This window comes from Triturus cristatus, chromosome 6 (assembly GCF_964204655.1).
Source record: "Triturus cristatus chromosome 6, aTriCri1.1, whole genome shotgun sequence".
NCBI classification, from domain to species: Eukaryota; Metazoa; Chordata; class Amphibia; order Caudata; family Salamandridae; genus Triturus; species Triturus cristatus.
The window spans coordinates 579,271,436-579,291,983 of record NC_140589.1 but is presented as its reverse complement, the minus strand read 5'-3'; positions in this window follow the sequence as shown (position 1 = coordinate 579,291,983).

The window sequence follows — 20,548 nt, the reverse complement described above, 5'->3', positions numbered from 1 at the left end:
CCAAACAGCTTGTCATGCTTGCTGCTCACCCCCTCGATCAAGTGCTCAAGTTCCCTGTCAGAGAAATTTATCTTCCTCTTCCTGGGTGTGTCTGCAGTGGCAGGTGCATCCTTGTCCATCCTGGATGAAGGTAGGGTGGATGGTTTCAGTGGGTGAATTATCTTGCCTCAGCCTGTGTGCTCTGCCTCCTCCTGTGAGCTCCTCAGGGCAGTGAATGAGGGCGGGGCTGGTTGACTTCCTGGTTGTGATGTCATCAGCCCGCTTCTAGAGCGACCCGTTTTTAGCGAATTCGCTAATTCCGAACTCGCTAATACCGATTTCGGTAATACCAAATTCGGTAATTGCTAACCGTTATTTTCACAAATCGCTATTGAGTATTCGGTAAATATTAGTGATTTTTAAGGAATCTCTGAGATTTACCGAATCTGTTCATGCATTCCGAAATGCAATTCCTTATTAGCGATTCTTTATTTTTCGCTATTAAGGAATCGCTTTTCGGGATGTTGATGCATGTGCACCTTAGATTTTAAATGCCCTGGCAGTGAAAAATCTCCAAAGTAATTTTTCACTGTGGCAAGGCTAGCTCTCCCATAGAAAAGCATTGAGTCACATTATAACACCTCATAATGTATAACTTCGGATTGGGAATGGCTAGTCTCATGATCCAAGGACTTAAATTATTAAGAAATTAAAATCCTATCTAATGGGGTAGTCAGATTTTAAATTACTAATTTGAAAATACCACTTTTAGAAAGTTGGGATTTTCCTGCCTGAGGGCTCTAGTAGCCCTTTCTGAGATAATTCCCAGCTGTCACCAGGGAACTTGCTGGGAAGTGTGAATTTCTCTCGGTAAAGGGAAGAAAACGACCTTGGATGAGAGGAGGTGCAACCTCCTCCTGACAGGATGGCTTATGTGGTTGTTTGTCACCAACTGTAGAAGCTTCAAAGTGGCCAGCCTCTGTCACAGGCACATGTAATTCACACCCAGTCCTGCTCCTGCCGGTGTCTAAGTAGTCAGAGTGGCACCAATCAAAGAGGGGCCAAAGCCCGTCCCAGAAATTTTGCAGGGAGAGTTGCTCATTATACTAGACACTCCTCAGGGGGGTACCCGTTGTTCTGACCCAGGGAAGAAAGGTTCTGACATCTTGGATTTGGGCAGAGTTTGGGATTGATGTAAGATCAGGAAGTGATGTAAGACAGGACTGGATTGCCTGTGAAAATGTTACTCCTATTGGTTAGTGAGTTACTCTCACCCACAAGTTAGTACTGTATATAAAAGTGGCACTCCTGGCTACATTCCTCAGAACACTGCTGGATCTATGGACTACAGAAGAACTACTGCACCTACCGAACCAAAGGAGTGGAACTCAGAAAAAGGGCTGAGCCTACAGTTTTACCTGTGGAGAGAAACCCCAAGGGCTGGATCTGCTCTCACTTACACCCAGTACAGAAGAGTGGTACTTGGCTAGCCTCAGATACAGAGTGACATAAATTTGCAAGAAGCTCACCTCCCTGAAGAACCCTGCTGGCCAGTTCAACCGGAATTGCTCCGAACGCTGTTGGCGGCTTACCATTGAGTGAGTCCTCTATCCACCCCTCCCCAGTGGTGTCCTTAAGGTCCTGGAACCCTTAAATAAATGTCAGTGTGTACTCCTCCACATGTTGTACCCTAAAAACTGGGACTTAGAAACTTTTTCAAGGATTGTTGCCTGGAGAACCAACAGACGAACAGGACAACCTGTCAGGTCAATCCGACGAAGTTACATTGCTAGTGGGCTAAAGATTCAGGGTGCTCGTGCTTGGAGCTTTTCGTCAGCACCAAATCTGTTTCAACAGCATATCGCAAACGTGCTAGCCAGCTTTGTGGAGCAGTGTTCAGCCATCCCTTGGAGACTTCCCCCACTGGAGGAATCCAATCTCTAAAAAAGTGACTAGGTCTGAAGGTAAAAATCTTTCCCGGGCAAAGGCACCAAAAATGTTGGGATGGCTATGGATCTTCCTTGGACCCAAAATTTGAATTCTCCTGCTCAGAGATCCCGCCAAAAATCAATGACTTCACCAGGACTTTATCCATGGCTATCCGGCCTCCTACACCCATCTCGGCCAGAGCCAGTTGCTTTGCCCCGCTGAGGATTTTCAACTTCCACCACAGAGACTATGGGTCTTATTTAGATCTTGGTGGATGGAATACACCGTCACATTAGATCTATGGGATCATAATAGGGTGGACAGGATATCCTTCACGTTTGTAATGGAGTATTCCCCTCCCCCACGATTTAAATCAGGCTGTAAGTTGGAAAGTAAAACTTTTCACTGAACTAAACCTGGTCCTTGTATCTGAACTGAGCTCCATCACACCATCATTAACCTTTGACTTTGACCCGATATAGCACAACCAGATAACACACGGTCGGCGCTTTACCCTTTTTGACACTAGAAAACATTAAAAGTTGTAAAAATCATATCTCAGAACCCCCTGATCTGATTTTGTGGTATTGGTGTCTACTTGTATTTTAAAATGTATACAATTTTTTCTGAATTGGAGCAGTATGTTTATGCTGTGTTCTTGATTTATTAACTCTTTTGGTACAGATAAATGCTTTACACTTGTTTTCCTTAGAGTTAAGCCTGACTGTTCTGTGCCACGAGTACCTCGTAGAGAGCTACGTTTTATTTTCAAATAGCCTAACTGGACCTGATAGAGGATAATTACATTATTACTTGGTGAGGTATCATAACCACCCCAGGTAATAATCCACTTTCTCACAAACTATTTATCCGTTATAGGCATGACATGCAATTGTGCTTGAACATTTCTAGAAAAGACATAATGTCAAATGCACAGAAAAATATTCCTGTGTAAATTAAAGATTTATATCCATAAAAAATCCATAAAAGTAAGGAAAAAGTAAAACTATTGGACTGAACTCTCTTGGTCACAAGCAGTGGCTGACTAGATTATGTCATGCCACCACCAATAATAGTGCTATATTTAACATGTTAGAATAACATAAATATTGTGCAGCACGTGGTGAATACCCAAAGTGTTGCATTGCATAAATTGGAAAAAAGCATGCTGTGCCCTATGTGCTGTCAGGCATCGATGATATGGTCAGCTGCACTTACATTTCGTAGCAAAGAAGAAGGATCAAGGCACACAAATCCTGCACCTGTCAGCACAAAGTAAAAAGAGTGAATTGAGGTTTACAGTGGTGCAACGAACCAGGGGTGCGACCCTTCTACACCTCTAAAAGGGAATTACTTCCCAAAATGAACATACAAAGTTGTGGTTCAGCACTCTATTTCATTCATTTAATTAAATGTGCATAGTAAACCATGGATTATCAATGCGGCGTCCGGTTCAGCTACTGAACCGGACGCCAAACTGATATTCCATCGGAGAAATTGTACTCTAAAATCTTTACATACAACATCTAATATCACTATTCATTGAACGAAGAATTTGAAAGATGACAACATGTGTACTGAGCCCTGAAGAAGTCCTCGGCGAACGAAACGCTTGGCTACTGCACGATTGATGTGATTTCAAGAAAAAGATGATGAATAAAGATTTATTGAAAGAAGAAATTACTTTTACATTTGTTTGTTGAGACCATAAAATGACAATGACTTATAATTACAAATTGTGTATTGTGGACTGAAGTCTTACACTTACATTTCCATAACACTAAATAAAATGTAGGGTTGCACCACAGTAGAAAAGTGAGTGAGCAGTGTCTTGTGTGAGTTCTGTATTGGAGACACACGATCTAGCAAAATCTCTAGGTGCAGACAACTGCCACGTTTACACCACATAATATGTGTCATTTCACAGAAATTACAAACTGTACTTGAGGGAATATCATCTGATATTCCTCTCACCAATTCTTAACGTCTGTTTTATTTAGTTTAGGATTCCATACAGATCGAGGTTATACTGCTTTTTACGATTTTATTAGATTTCGCTTTACATGGGATGCAGCGAGAGGTGTTGTTGTGTTGTGGGAGGTGTTCTGTTCCCGCCTCGTTACGTCCTCCTTGCAAAGATTATCAGGTATTTGGAACAAAAAGATGCTTGGTGCTACTGTTTGTATCACATCAAGTCACATAGCATCACTTTGCTTTGCGCGAGCGTCTGCGCTAAACTTTAGAAAATCTTGGCAACAAAGATATACCTATGAATGGCAAAAGTGGAAGTCGGTAAACCATGGGGCGGACCTAAGACACATTAACTTAAAATTAGGTAAACGTATACGTGTAACCGCTAACCATAATTAGGAAAATGTAAACATAAAAAGAGAAAGAAAATAATGAAAACATTGATAAAAACGAAAAAATAATAATTGAAGTGTAAAATAAAACGGTGCAAACTTGTTAATTTGATGACATTCTCTTCTTTCTGCTCCATGTAAGAGGGAACCCCTTTCCTAGCTATCTATCAATAGTCTTGTTCTATATTGTATTCGCTATAACTTCCTCCAGTGCACTGCTCCTTGTTTACAATGGTTCTGAAATCTCTGGAGAGGGACAGGAGCATTTTTACTCTGGTTGACAGGAAGCGAAGGGGGAAGGATTGGACAGTGTGATGAACCATCACTGCACCCTAGAAGGTCTCCGCATGTGGTCAGCCTCGGGAAGCAATACACTATCGCCTGCAATGAGAGCTACTGCAATCTCCGCAGCGTTATTGTGTTGGCAAAACCTTAATGCAAGGCATTCATAAGTGCCTTCTACAACAGTCAGGATTCGAAGCTGAGCAAGGTGACAAGGACTTGCACACTTTCATCTCAGTGTTTTCTCATTGGCAGCAGCCCTGCAATGACGATATGGGGAAGGACAGATTGTGGCCTGGCAAATAAATGTTACTGTCTTTCCAGGACCACAATAGTCTGACTGAGACCTCTGATTTCTCTTTCTTTGAGGTCCGCTCCTAAGTCATCCTGGCATTTGTGTCAGCCCTGCCTCTGTCTCAAATGGACTATCTTTCAGAGACAGTTCCATCTTGCTCAACCAACAGAGGCAACTTCAACGGTCCTTCTTAATCGTTTACTACTTAGATCTGCTTGTGCAGTGCGAAAAGACAGGAAAGACGGGTGTCACCACTGTATCATTACACAAAAATCATGCATGTCTTCAATTTTCTCTTTACATAGCAACCTCAGCACAAACTTCCATACCATACCAGTATAACAAGGTTCAGAGACCCCCTTCCCATCCTTTTCCAGAATTGTGTCATAATAACAAGTAGTTCAATATTGGTTATAAATTCCCTGGCACTGGCAATTTTAAAAACATTTTCACACAAAAAGGGCTGTAATTACCCATGTTATCACATAATTGTGCCTTGTCACAGCATACTGGTTTTCCCTCGATTGTGTCGTGTTCTTAAAACTACAGTCTACTTTTGTACTGCCTGAATGTTTATATGGAAGGAAACTAGTTCATGCTGAAATGTGTTATTGCACAACCACATGTTACCAATGCTGATCAACCATGGTCAAAATACACAATATTCATTTGTGTAATGTGAAGCAGAATACATTAATCAAGTACGCACTAGATCCTTCCAGGAATAACCTAAGGATCTAACTACCATTAAAAAAAGTAATGCGCAACTGAGGTGAGATGATGGTAGTTCACGGTAACATATCAGCACTGTTTGAAATGGTGTCATTGGTTGACTGGGGTGGAAACCCCAGTCAAGCAGCAACCGAAATCCTTGTCAGGGTTAGGCACAATCATACCCCAAAATTAATTGGTGCTCAACCCCCTGGTAGCTTGGCACAGAGCAGTCAGGCTTAACTTAGAGGCAATGTGTAAAGTATTTGTGCAACACCTCAAACAGTAACACAGTGAACACAAACCACAAACAGAGCCCACAATAGAGTTAGAAACATAGAATGCTTTTATATAAATATAACAAGACCAAAATGACAAAAATCCCATTAGTAGAACTACAGATATTGAATTTTAACGTTTTCAGAGAAAATAGCATCAAAAGGCATAAAGCATCAGCTGTGGATATCTGGTCACGCTAGACCGGGACAAAGTCACAAGTTCAGGCCGACCAAGATGGATCGCGGGCCGGCTACAGAAACTCAGTTAGGCCAGCTGAAGAAAATACCTTTAATTCTGGGTTTCAGAGCGTTGTGTGGATCCGTGTTGAAGGTGCCCCACACAGCCGAGGTGATGTTTCAGTTCTGAGAAGTGGTGAGGCTGCAGTACGAGATCCTGTTGTGTCGATGTTGAGGGTCCCATCAGAGCGGCCTGCGATGCTAAGCCAGTTTCAGGGAACGACACACAGTGGGGTAATGCATCGGTTCCGATGTGCTGCAAGGCTGGAATGCGGATTCTGTCTTCGAAGTTGCCATCGATGAGAAATGCGAGGGCTGGCACCAAGAATGCACATGCATTTGATGTGGGCTATGGCAGCGATGCAGGTCTTTGTGAGTGTTCCACTCCACACAGCAGCTGCCTTCCTACCGTTCTGCTCGCGGTTGTGCCACGCAGCAGAGGAGGAGCGTCAGTTCCTCTGATACCACAGAGGCCAGTATAGCACCTTAGGCCCACTTTAAAGTGTCCAAAACTGGGGTTACAACACTTGGCAGGGAGAACTCACAGACAGTGGAGTCCAGGTGCCGATGCAAAGTTGTGTCTCCGACGCTTCAGAAGTCAATTCACTCCGGGGCGCCATGGACCCCTGCCCCCACCACATTTTCAACAGAGCCGCCGACACCAACGCACCCATGCTCTGCCACACCATCAACCGCTCCCTGGCAACCGCCACATTCCCCGATGACTGGAAACACGCCGAGGTCCACCCCCTCCTGAAGAAACCCTTGGCGAACCCCACCAACCTAAAAAAGTACAGACCCATCTCCCTGCTCCCGTTCCCAGCAAAAATCATCGAGAAAGCCATCAACAGCCAACTTGCCACATTTATCGAAGAGCACAACATCCTCGACTCCTCCCAATCCGGCTTTAAAAAAAAACACAGTACAGAAACCACTCTCCTTGCTGCAACAGACTGCATCCGCACCCTACTGGACAAAGGAGAAACAGCAGCCCTCATCCACCGACTGCTGCGTTCGACACAGTCTCTCACCGCTCCCTAATACGCAAACTCCACGACGCAGGGATCCAAGACAAGGCCCTCAACTGGATCTGCTCCTTCCTCTCCAGCAGAACGCAGCGGGTTAGACTCCCCCCTTTCCTCTCCGACCCTACACCTACCACCTACGGAGTCCCCCAGGGGTCCTCCCTCAGCCCTACACTCTTCAACGTCTACATGGCTCCACTCACCCCCATCGTCAGAAACTACGGACTCAACATTGTGTCATACGCAGACGACACCCAACTCATCCTCTCCCTATCCAACGAACCCAATACCGCTAGACACAATTTTCGAGAAGGCATGGAAGCCGTCGCCAAATAGATGAAAAACAGCTGCCTACAACTTAACACCAACAAAACAGAAGTACTCATCATGGGCCCAAGCCCCAATGCATGGAACGACACCTGGTGGCCCCCCACCCTTGGAAGCCCACCCAACCCCAAGGGCTATGCACGCAACCTGGGAATCATCCTGGACTCCGAGCTCAAAATGGACCGCCAGATCAACTCCGTCTCGTCCTCCTGCTTCCACACCCTCCGCCTCCTACGTAAGACCTTCAAATGGATCCCCCTCTAACACAGAAAGACCATCACTCACGCCCTGGTCACCAGCAGACTCGACTACGGCAATGCACTCAATGCCTGAATAAACAAAAACCTCACTGTCGCCAAATAGATGAAAAACAGCTGCCTACAACTTAACACCAACAAAACAGAAGTACTCATCATGGGCCCAAACCCCGATGCATGGAACGACACCTGGTGGCCCCCTGCCCTTGGAAGCCCACCCACCCCCAAGGGCTATGCACGCAACCTGGGAATCATCCTAGACTCCAAGCTCAAAATGGACCGCCAGATCAACTCCGTCTCGTCCTCCTGCTTCCACACCCTCCGCCTCCTACGTAAGACCTTCAAATGGATCCCCCTCTAACACAGAAAGACCGTTACTCACGCCCTGGTCACCAGCAGACTTGACTACGGCAATGCACTCTATGCCTGAATAAACAAAAACCTCACCGCAAGCTACAGAACATCCAGTACGCCACTGCAAGACTGGTCCACGACCTGCCAACACACTGCCACATCTCCCAGCACCTGCGCACACTTCACTGGCTCCTGATCGAAGCTAGAGTCACCATCAAGATGCTCACCCACGCCCACAAGGCCCTCCACGACACCGGACCAGCATACCTGAACAGCTGACTCATATTCCACGCACCCCAGAGGGCCCTATGAACTGCCCAGCTCTCCTTCGATGTGGTCCCCCACACCAGAAAGACCAGATCGGGAGGCCACTCCTTCTCCTTCCTCACGGCCCCAGCCTGGAACGCCCTGCCGCTCCACCTCAGACAGACAACATCGCTTCCCATCTTCCAAAGAAACCTCAAAATCTGGATCTTTGACAGACCCCCCTTGATGGAGTGGAGCCTGCTAACCCCCCCCCCAGCGCCTTGAGACCCTTACGGGTGAGTAGTCGGGTTTAACAAATGCCTAATTGATTGATTGATTGATCAGGAGGCCAGCCAACTTGCCCTTGTAGTCGCTCTGGATTCAGGGCTCAAGTGATGCAGGTTCAGTCCTTCTGGCTGAACGAAGAGGGCAGAAGGCAGCAGGTCAGCACAGCAAAGCAGGACTCCAGCAAACTACAGTCGAGTACAGTGACAGTCCTTTGCAGCAGGAGGCAGTCTTTCTTCCTGGCAGAATATCCACAGAGCCAGAAGTGTACAGAAGTAGTGATGTCTGAGGTCGATGTTTGATACCCTGGTGCCCTAGTTCTGGAAGGTGGGTGAAGCTTCTAGATAGTGGCTTTGAAGTGCAAGGAATTCTCTGCCTCCGCTGCCCTGGCTTCCAGCTGGCTGGAGTGACACTGCAGGGTCTTTAGGCCCTTTGTGTGGTGATAGGATACAGCCTATTCAGGTGTAAGTGAGGCTGTGTCCAGCTCCTCTCTCCCATCCTTCCAGTGATTGACCATACAGTCATACCTAAGCTTCCATTGGGTGTGGCTGTCTAGGACGAATACTCAAAACCCAACTGCCAATTACACGCAGTCATGTGACCAGTGACAGACTGTAGGCACCAAATGGCTAAGGCACGAAAATGCTAACTTTCTAAAAGTTGCATTTTAAGAACTGTAATTTAAAATTTGACTTCATCACAAGTTAGGATTTTAAATTAGGATTCCAAAGACATCAAATATCAACTGGTCATCTCTTCCCCTTTGGAAATTACACTTATAAAATGTAATGATGCAACTCCAATGGTAAACTATGGGGGAGATAGGCCTTGCAGAAGTAAAAAATGCCAACAACAACCCCATCGCTATCAAAAATTTATTAAAAGCTGCTCTTCTGTGTCTTTAAAATATTATTAAAGCTCGCCGACAGTACATAAAAAAGAACAACAGAATGCAATGCATGCACATTTTTGACTTTGGAGCCTATTCTGAATCCATGTGAAACTGAAAGAAAGTGTACCTGTGATCTCTTAATGAGCATTAAAATAAAGGTACGATTTACAGGGCCATTGGAGAAGCAGCAGCGTGCGGAGGTGCTGGGGGCGGCATGGGTAGATAAGGTCATTTACAAAAAAAATTAAGTGGTGGGCCGCTGTGCTGGTAAAAAGCGTGCGCCGCACACCCGCAAACAAAAGTGCTAGTTGACAATAAAACAAGCAAAAAATTAACAACTTACACACTCAGTTAAAACTCACCTAATGTGATACCCTCCAAAACTACGGGAAACGGGAAGTAAGAATAATTTCTAAATGACGGTCAGAGCTATCTTTACCCACACAATGAACGAGATGGGCTATATGAACAGTGTTGCATGAAATGTTCGGAAGAATTGAAAAACAAAGGGAAAAAATCGGCGTTTTTCACAAAAAGCGAACTTAAAACTGGTGTCTAAGAATCAAGGATATTTATAATCTTTGAACAGAAGTCCCCTATTTTTAACAGTGACGATGGGAGGTGGGGGTGTGGGGAAGGAAGTGGGGAGATTAAGTGAGGACACCAATGATGGGAGGGAGGGGCTGCACGTGAGGAGCCAACAGATGGCCAGAGATGGCCAACCAAAAGAATCAATTGGTGATGTGCGCTGGGAGGGAACAAGCACCCAAAGGTGGGACAGATGGACACTATTGAGCAACTAAAGTAAAGGAATTTTTCCAATCAACCAGAAGCGCTGGGTGTGTTAAGAAGACCATAGAGTGAATACAGCATGCCTTTGTAGAGTAGCAAAAGTGCTGCCCAAGCTTGACCAAAAAAGGGCAGAGTTTGGGGAATTCTAATCAGCAGCCATTTGCTAACAAAAATGTTAATTGAATTTGTCAAGGGTGCCCTTTCACCACAATCTTGCAATCAACTGATCCATTTGTGAAGGTCAATTGGTTGCCCTCTTCACTTCACTAGCATCTGTGCCCAATGCACAAAAGGCAGAAAGGAAGGTGGAGAGAAAAGGAAATAAAAATGTTAGGGGGACTGAAATAGGAACAAGGATGGAGGATGAAAGTGATAGAGGAAGCAATTTAGACATTAGGAGGGCAAACATGGAAAAAAAACAAAGGTTTAGAACCCAGTAAAAAAGATGAGAAGAAGAGAAAAATGAAGAGAAATAACAGAGTAGAAAAAACATAAAGAGTTGGGTGTGATAAAGAATTAATGTGGAACATAGTGGACAACGCTAAATTGGATGAAAATAATATATCACAGTCTAAACAAAGGAATGAGAAAAAATCATCAAAAGATAGCAACCAAGGGGAAAGGTGAAAGAAAGGAGAGGCTGCAGATAAAAGGAAGCAGCTTGAAATGAAGGGCAGAAAAGGAGAGAGAAGCTAAAGTAATGAAAATATAAAGAAGGCAGAGGAAAATACATAAGCCTTGTGTGCTACAGGTAAAATATGAGTGAGATATAAGCAGTTGGTGATGCACCTAATGCAGAGTAGTATGTGCAATCAACTGCCATTCGACTTTAACCCTGGTGAAATAGTTCAGTGCTTAATATACTGCCTACAGCCATAAATGTGTAGGCTGCAGGCCACCGGTCCTCATGTTAGCTCCCCTTGTGACCTGTTCTAGCTTTACTGTACTTATAAATATATCACTTACTACAGCATTCAGTTAAAAAGTATATTGTTCTGCTAGTCAAAGGAGGTACAATGCAACATCTGCCCCTGAATATTTTTGTTGGGTGTCTCTTACTCCATGTTGTTATGTTTGCAAGTCATTGTTTGTTGTGCTGTTTGTCTGAGACTGTGGTGCAGTTGTTGCAGCTTGCACCATCTTCCTTGATGTCTATGCTAATAGATGTATGTTATGCTAATGCTGCAGTTGTGTTTTATTTTTCTGCATGTTGTAGTCTTGACGTGTGGTTGTGCGTGTGTGTGTGTCTGATCTATGACCACCTCTAACTGATGCTGGTGTTACAGGTGCTTGTGCCCTGCTGCCCCTTTGATTATGCATGAGACGTTCCCATAAGCAAAGAAATAAAAAAATAAAAAATGTCACTCTCCTCAATACACCCCTCTTTCTCACCCTATACCTCTCTCAATACATCTACCTCCAATCTGACTCATCCCGAACCTCACTCTACTACTATCATCCCCAAAAATAACCCTTTCTAAAGTCTTACCTCGTCTATCCCTCCTTGCTCACATCAAACCTCATTCACTATTATGATCTCTGAAACTACCCTTTCTAAATTCTTCCCTCATGTATCCTTCCCTTGACTCATCTCAAAACTCTTTTTACTGCTATGATCTTCTAAATTCCTTTCTAGAGAATCTTCCCTCCCCATCTCTCCTTTTTCTCATCCCAAACCTCATCTTACTATCAACTCCCAAATAATACTCTCTAGACTATTCCCTCTTCTATCCCTTCATTATCCGAATCAATCCAACTAACAGACTCACATGTCCACCGCTCACATTAACTTCCATTTTCACTAAAATAATCCACCTCTAATCCTTTTGGGGTCCAGAGCAGCGTGCTACTTGCCAAAACGTGTATTAAAACCTAATTAGAGGTAGTAAGCTCTATATAAATACAATTACAATTAAGAGTTTTTCACTTCCAGGACATGTAAAACATATACATGCACACTTATGGTATGGACAGTGGACCAAAGCACATGTACAGCACCCGTACTGTTGATCACCAAAGCTTTTTTTATCTGATAATGTTAAACATCCTTGTGTGCACTTGTCCAAGGGTGCTTCCCTTCACAAGGGGATATAGAACAACAAAGCAGAGTCAAAGCTGCACCACGAACAAGCATACATGTATGTACAAACGGGCGTCAAGATATCTCAATCCAAATATGACACTTCTAAATAAATAACAGTGTCCATGCGGTCCATGTGTTAATCTCTTCCTTTATTGAGGTATATTCCATTCAGAAAAACCATCAGCCAACTTGTTTCGTCCATTAAACATTGGACTTCTTCAGGGCAGTAAGATTGTAAAGCATCTGTGTCAATCACTAATTGCACTTTTCAATACGTATGCCAAATCAAATCGAATGTCCGATAGGCAATGAGTTAGTATTACTGACACAAGTTGTGCTTTGGACCCAAATATTGGAGATGGATGTGCGAGTCTAAGTCAGACAGACACTTCATAGTGGAGGTTATCCACAAGGCCGTATGTACTAAAATAGATGTGCGACCTGACGAGGAAATAACTCGAAGACTCGCACATCTATCTCCAATATTCATATTTTTTTTAAACAATTCTGTAAATGAGCCTTGCAATTGTATTCACGATTACCCTCACATTGTGCGACATTCAGGGAATAACACTATGGCTCTCATTTATTACTTTGTGGCTGTGCTTCACACTGCTCTCGCCGTGCAGTAGTAATTGCATCCTCAGATAGCTCAGGGACACACATTTCCTTTATACAGGTTGACCTACACTATGATTTACTTCATTTTCCCAGGCTGTGACGGTAAATCCTCATGGGAACCACATAGGACACACATCCTGTCCTTGATTGGATGAATTGAGACCCCTCCCCATTGTGGGTTTGAACAGGTTTTACCTTAATGGACCATTTATGGACAGGCTATCAGTTTCTGTTTGCGTAAAGAGAGACCAACCTACGGGGTTGGCACAAGTACATTCTACTTCACGTCCCCCCCTTTTCCCCTCAAAACATCTATACTTCTCAGGCTCATATACTTTCACTTTTGTTCATAGGTAACTCAGTCCTCACAGTCATGCTGGCCTCTCCTTTTCCTGAGGGAGACTTCACAAGGTCAGTAGATATTATACTCTTGACAGGGTATAGGGAATTTCCCTACACCAGCAAGCATAATTGTTGATCACATACCACACCCACACTGCTACTGCACAAGCATGTCTCGATAGACCACTACATAAGCACTACGTGAATGATTCCTTCTGATTAATGATTCTGAATTGAGTTTCACATGCTCCAATTAATCTGTATGTTTTAAAGATCAAATGAACTTAAGGACTTGAAATGAACCTCTATTCCTGTTTTTTTCAAAACAATCTTCCTATTTTCTTTCCCCAAACTCATTACCTCAACAGGTATTAATAATCTCCTGATACCATTGAGTTGTGTCATAGGCAAACGATATGTTGTCCTGATGATGATCCCACACCGTTAAAGGATCAAAACACTGTTGACCCACACTCTGACCCATTGAATTTTTTATATACTTTTCTGTTTGGGTGCAGAAGTGTTTTTCTGTTGAAATAATTAACCCTGATTTTTTGTATGGTTACTGGTCTCATTTTGTGTTCTTGCCTGTATGTTTATTGTTGTGTACTGTTTAACACTTGTTTTGGTACTACCATGGTGGGGGTACACTCCCTACCTCATGTTTAAAAAGAAAATCTAATTAAAAATCTCTTCTTTAATGTCATTGTAACAAAGATTGGGAACTATCATGTTTTTTTAAACATTTTACACGCATTTATTGACTAGGGAACGTAGTTCGCCGTATCGTAAGGATAAGTGGTTCACTCTCACCTGACATTCCTAAGAGAGAGCGGGCCATTGATCCTGACATAAGCCCCTGAACTTCATGGGCATGTAAGTTTTTTTTTATTTTAGAAGACACCATAGGTGTATGCAGAGTGTAGGTGCTGCTTAGATGAAGTCTTCATCAAGTTGTGACATATATGAAAATAACCATATAGGAAACACAATAAAACGTGGACTGAATATATGGCCAACCTGATATTTACCTTGTATGTGTTAATAATTCCTGCCCTACATTCACCAGTGATTATTTACAATTAATTACAAATTTCTGGCAGCCCATTTTATTTATATCCTGCCCTTCAGTCATAGTGTAAAGCGAATCCTCTGATCATTGTCTCTGTTGCGACCCACATACAAGGTAAATATCAGGTTGGCCATATATTGCAACAATAGGGAAGCATGCCGTCTCACAAATTCAGTCACAGGTGAATTTTAAGTACTGCGTACCACTTTGGGTAGTTTTTCATTATTATCATCTCTAGCTTTATTTGTATGGAGAAGGCACATTATTCTTTTTCACGTCTCTTCTGACTAAACTGGTTTGTCAACAACTCTCTTTTCTATTTTTTTCCTATGGAATTTCACTATTTAGTTTTATGAAATTTTCTGCGACAGGTTACTAAGTGTACATATGTAGATATTTTGTCTTTTGTATGTATAATGTATATATTGTATAATGAGTATGACTGATAACATGTACTGCCCTTGGATGTATTCTTAACACCTCCCCAATAATATCCTCCCCCTATTCTTATTTTTCAGATTGTACAATTACATGGCTACCTGATGAAGGCCCAAGGCCGAAACGCGCGTAGAAATTATTATTAGCCATGTACGATATATGTAATTGAATCCCATCTGTTATTTTCCTCCCCTTTGTTTTTGGACATCCACTGTAAATTTGATATATGAATGTGATATAAGAATACCGATCTTGGATTAAATGATGACTGTATAGATTATTGACTATACTGCATAGATGGGATTGCATCATAAGACTATTGTGTCAACAAAAGATTGATTTAACATCTGTGGTTTTACAAATTGATGTGCATATATATATACATATAAATTTATCCTTCCCTCCCCTCCCTTTTTTTCGTATGAAATATTTAATAAAAAATAAGAATTTTTTAATAATATTTACCCATGGGTGTGTACATGTTTGTATAGGTATTCAGTCCACGTTTTATTATGTTTCCTATATGGTTATTTTCATATATGTTATGTTTACCCTGATATAGGAAACGAGATTAGGGGTGCCCCTTTCTTTACAAATTCAAGGTTGTGACAGCCACAAAAGTGAGGCACACCAGAGATATCAATTCAATTGCATTTCCCAAGATGTCATAGGACTACCTCTAGGCTTGCAGCAGCCAGTGTGATCCCTTGGGTGAAAGTGCCGCATGTTTTATGGCATTCATGACTAGGCAACTTATGGTTCTGTATTAACAGCTGAAGTCATATTTTTCCATTTCTTCACATCAAAGTGATGCGGGAAATAACCTTTACAACGCAATAATTAAATTGCACCACATTTCCAACGCAGTCATTACATCAAAACATCCTTTACAACGCATGTCACTACAATGCAGCCATTACATTGCATGTCGCTGCAACGCATGACACTACAACGCATGTCACTACAACGCAGGCATTACATCGCATGTCATTACAACGCATACCATTACAATGCATAGTACCCCTACACTATCCAACACTTACCCTACTGTTGCACCCCCTGGAGTTAGAATAGTAATTTTTACCCCTTCACTATTCAACACTTACCCTACTGTTGCACCCCCTGGAGTTAGAATAGTAATTTTTCCCCCTACACTATCCAACACTTACCCTACTGTTGCACCCACTGGAGTTAGAATAGTCATTTTTACCCCTACACATTCCAACACTTACCTTAAATGCAATGTAATGGTATGCATTGTAATGGTATGCGTTGTAAAGATGTAATGCGATGTAATGTCGTTTAACATTTTTTGTTGTAATGGCATGCTATGTAAATGTATGCGTTGTAAAGGATGTTGCGATGTAAAAACTGTGTTGTAAAGGCATGCGTTGTAAATGTATGCGTTGTAACGTCATACATTCGAGTGATTCAGGATCTTGTACTCAGAGAACTATAATGGATAACTGTAGATCAAATTCTGTACTGGATTGCACTGGTTTTGTGCTATGAACTGTGTCCTGGTCTCATCATGTGTTGTGCTATGAACTCTATACTTGAGTCATCTAGTTTTGTTTTATGAACTGGGGTTAGCTTGTCAAATTCTGCACACTCAGTACTGCAAAAAGTTTTAGGTCTACGCACAGTATTGCACATAACTACCTCTCCTATAGGATAACATAGGGCTAGCTTACAACTTTAATAAGTGCTATTTTTCACTTGGGAACATGTAGGAATGACGAGTTTGGTGTCTAAAGAATTGTATTGTAGATTTAAACCCTCTTATATGGCAGCCATATTTTAAGTCACAAGTCTGAAAATGTCACTTTTTGAAAGTTGACATTGTGTTGTCCTAACCTTTTGGTACCTGCAACCTGTATCCTAGGTCACATGACTAGGTGTAGCTAGCAGTTGGTCTTTGTGGAGCTGTCTCCTACCACATTTGCACATCACAAAGGCTCTGCCGGAGCCCACTTACAAAAGGTTTGACACTAGTTTGCTGTGACCCAAGACAAACTGGAACCAGTGAGTCCAGAGCCTTCTTCTCCTTTAAAGTGGGCACCAGGTATAAATATTGGAATCTCAGACCTGACTCTTCAGTACACCTCTGGACCAGTGGAAGATTTAGTAGGACTGCTGTGCTGCTCTGCAAGAAGGAATACTACTCTCTCTGTTGCCCTTCTGCCCTACTTCCTAAGTGAAAAGGACAGGACCTGCAGCTTGAATCTAGGACCACCAGAGTGACTCCAAGGGCTAGTTGGCTGGCCTGCTGATCAGAGCCTCAGGTACAGAAAAGGCTCCAACCACCTTGAACCTAGCACTTGGATTTAGCCTGCTGTGAGTCCTACAACCCAAGGGGTGCCACCCCAGCCATTGAGCCTTGGAAGTGGGCCTGAAAGTGCTCTGCCAGCCCAGCTGTAATCCTGTCAGCAGATACGAATCAGTGGGATGCATCGCCTTGCAGTCCCACTTCAGAAGGGCCACAGCACAACACATCCTTAATGCTTGACCTCGTATCACAGCTTGCAGTCTCCTATGAACTGCTGCTGAGCAACGCATCCATGATGAAGACCTCAGCATCACTAGCCCTTCATCAATGGCATACTCGACGATGATGTAGGACTTTACATCGCAACCCCCAACTTCCTCAGAAACTGCGCAATGTATCCTCAATGCCAGACTTTGCATCACAAGCCCCTCATTGAGGGCATCCACGACGACAATGCAGGACTCTGCATCATAGCACCAGAGCTTCCTAGGAACTGTCTCTGTGCAACGCATCCAAGAGCTGGGATCTCTGAACTCTCCGCAAACCAGGTTTTAAAGTATTTTGTCCTGTGGGCCCAACCTGGTCCCTGTATCCAATCTGAGGACCATTGCGTTGAGTCTGAAGTTGTGAGTTTGTCCTGGTCTGACATGACCAGTTAACCACAGGTGGGGCTTTGCACTTATAGGCACTATTTTTACTTAAATCTTTAAAATTGCATATGTCTAGTTTTACTGTTTGGATTGTTATCATTTTGGTCTCAAATAATGTATTGCTTCTTTCTTTATGACACTAAATTGGTGTGGTATTTTTCTTACATTGTATTTTCACTTTTATTACTGTTTGAGTGCTCCATCAATACTTTAAACATTGCCTCGAAGTTAAGCCTGACTGCTTTTGTGACAAGCCACCAGAGGGTTAAGCACAGGACAATATGGGGTTTGCTTGTGTTTCGCCCTGACAGAGATTGTCATTGCTCCTTGCCTAGGGTTTTACCCCCCTCAGCCTGTTTTCTACAAAATATATATGCATCATGTTTCAGATAATGTATTAGTGACTTTAGGAATGTTCAAATTACATATTTAACCTCCAAGCTGCTAAGTGTAGTTATAGAAACTAGCACACATATAGTCCAGGTTTTTCTAGTCAGTGTTTATAAAGATTATTTATTTATTTCACCTCAGTTGTCAGCAGCCTGAGAGTGCAGAGATTATTACAAGGGATATCATGTGACATAATAGAAATAGTGAATCTTAATCATGCTGACAATGATCTAAAAGATTATTCTCTCTTTGTAGATTCCGCCATAATCCAGGCTAAGAACTGGCAGGAAGATAAGATGAGGTGAAGATATCCCATGTGTCTGTTTTTCTCTCTCTTGTCTAGTTCTCCTCACCCTATGATCTACTGCTTGGTATATTTACTTTTTCATGGTCACTTCTTGGTCAAGGGAAATGTGGGTATTAGCATCTCAATTGAAAATGTGTGACTGTCCCGAAAAGGTGCTCAAAGGGTGATTTCAGTCTTGAGAAACCAAATGTCAGGTTTGAGGGGTATTCTCTGGCGAATGCACTGACGTTCACTGACAAAGGTGGTATGCTTCATCATCGGGTCATGCTCCACATTCATGTGCAACAATTCCCATTTTAAAATAGCACTTAATACAACTTCAGAGAGCTCAAAAGGCTGAACAAGGGAAGGATATATTTGTATAATGACACCAGAATCCGTGGGCGAAATTGAAACTGGCACAAAGTGTTTTGCTCAATCCATAATATGTGGGATGGTGTGGTGAATAATATTTGCCCAGTCTAATACTGTTGTAGGATTGACAATTGTGGAGTATATAGCCTGGGAAAATAAAGGAGAAACAGAGATGTGAATATGTTGAGACCACATAACACAATTGATGGTTTTCATAGAAATACAGAAGACACACATTCCTTCAAAATCTATATTCCTTGAATTCGTCCAATAGAATGAAACTCATTGCCTGTGGCTTTAAATATGGGTATGCTAAAGAAGAAACCTTAGGAAGACAATAAAGAAGAAAGACGAAACTTAATTGATTATGTTGGACTTTTTGTGTTTAAATTTTGGGTGTGCGGTTATGTTTATCATTTTGTGTTTTTCTGCTTTGCAGAAGAGTCGTTAGCATCTGGTACTGCATAGAGTGTGAACCAAATCTGTAATAAGGGCAGTCTTGGATGTGAGATTTACATTACCTATCAGCTATGTTAGTTACTTGACACAATTAAATACATTTTTATTTCTCTTACTCCATAGTTCTCTATTCCTTATTTTGAACCTTTTAGTAAAGTTCTGAGTAGGCAAACGCCAGAAAGCATCACATCAACAGTAAGTCAGCAACATATTTTTTTCTAATTGGTTCAAGAAAATGTTATTAGAAAATTATCAAAGAAACCGAAGCTGTATTGTCTTCCATCAGCAGACTAGTGAATTAAAGGTTCAAAACGAAACATGCAAAGGTGGACTGTGTCAGACTAGACTATTGGAACATGTCACTTTATATATGGCTCAGAAGGGAAGCAAACCATCTTAATAATAATTTATAAACTAGAGAAGGTCAAAATCTATCATATTCCTACTGGAAAAGCAAGCTAATATTATACGTCAGCCAGAAGCTGCTCCCCTGCCTCGCCATTTTGCAGTAGCATTGGCCTTGCTTCTCATGGTCTGGGCGTCATGAAGGCATAAGTAAAAAGTTTTCTTTCTTTCTTTCTTTCTTTCTTTCTTTCTTTCTTTCTTTCTTTCTTTCTTTCTTTCTTTCTTTCTTATTTCTTTTCTTTCTTTCTTTCTTCCTTCCTTGTTTCTTCTTTCTTTCTTTCTTTCTTTCTCTCTTATTTCTTTTCTTTCTTTCTTCCTTCCTTCCTTATTTCTTCTTTCTTTCTTTCTTTCTTTCTTTCTTTCTTTCTTTCTTTTTTAAGTTTTCATTCTTGCCCTTTCTATAGACCTTCATCATAAAATATAGACCTTGTGGGGTCTCCGGGAGGGGCTGCACTCAACCACAAGATGTTATCCGGATCCGAGGTTTCGTAAGGTTACGTCTGCTGTCCCTGCAGTTTCAGAGAATTGATATCCATGGTTCTGACTGCACAGAGCAGCTGTTAAAGTTTAAAACCTTTTTTCTTTTACAAATGTCGAAACAGTAACTATTTTCTTATATCATTAGGTATAGGTAACTCATGGACCCTTGATAATACATTTCTTATAACAGTTTAATGTAGGTAACTACTTACAAGTAATAATAAAAACAGCATTAATTATCTCAAAGTGACTAAAAGGCACTGAGGGGAAATTTCCAATGGAGTTTCTAATAATATGCAATTACTTCATATTAAGGCTGGGAACATTGCTCCACAAGCAAAAGATTCTGCACCTGTGTTGATTAAACACACACATTTGATTAATTAGTTCAGAGTACTTTATACATTAGATCGGGGGTCTCCAAAC